Raw genomic sequence first — 819 nt, forward strand, 5'->3', positions numbered from 1 at the left:
ATTAAGAGTCTCATGCTCTACCGACTGAGCTAGCCGGGCTGTGGTGTAATGTCCATGTATAAAATCAATGGACCTATGATGCAAACCCCACTTTTGGCCGGTTTTGTACTATTGATTACTGTCATGTAGGCTATTCTTTTTTTTTTCACATTTACTGTAGGAACACGATCCGTTCTGCGCATGTGCAATATGTTCAGATGATAGTCACGATGTGTTCCACTCTGCCGTTAGCTTCCACCGGAAAGTTAACGACGTTAGCTTAGCTAACAGCTATGGCTGGTTGTATTATTGAATTATTTTAGGAACCGCTTTACGGTTAAATGCTCTTTTGCTCGCCGTAGTGCGGAGCCTTTTTGACCCTCCGCGGCCACCAGAAGTTATAGAGATGGCGTCTGTTTTGTGTTCTGCAAGGTGAGAGTTATCTATTACTGTACTGCTAAAAACAAAACATTAAGTTTAACCATTAATATTACGAATCGTATGCAGCACATATGTCTACAGTGTGAATATGTGAAGAACTGAACCGTTTATTTAGATTAAATGTGGTTTATTGTTCAATGAAACAATGCTAATGCTAAACAGGCTACATGTGGCTAAATTACTAGCTCGTAATTAGGGTTCAAACCGCGAAGCAGTGGAACCCTTCTATGTTTGTCTGTTTTAGTTATTATTATTATTATTATTAATATTATTATTATTTGTTGTCTGCCACATTGGCTCAAATTCCAGTGAGCTGGAATGAGCTAGAAATATGAAATTTGGGGGAATAACTGGAAATAGTGTGCATGTGTTTGTATAGAAATATGAACCCAATCGGCC

Source organism: Etheostoma spectabile, chromosome 11 (genome assembly GCF_008692095.1).
Source record: "Etheostoma spectabile isolate EspeVRDwgs_2016 chromosome 11, UIUC_Espe_1.0, whole genome shotgun sequence".
NCBI lineage: Eukaryota > Metazoa > Chordata > Actinopteri > Perciformes > Percidae > Etheostoma > Etheostoma spectabile.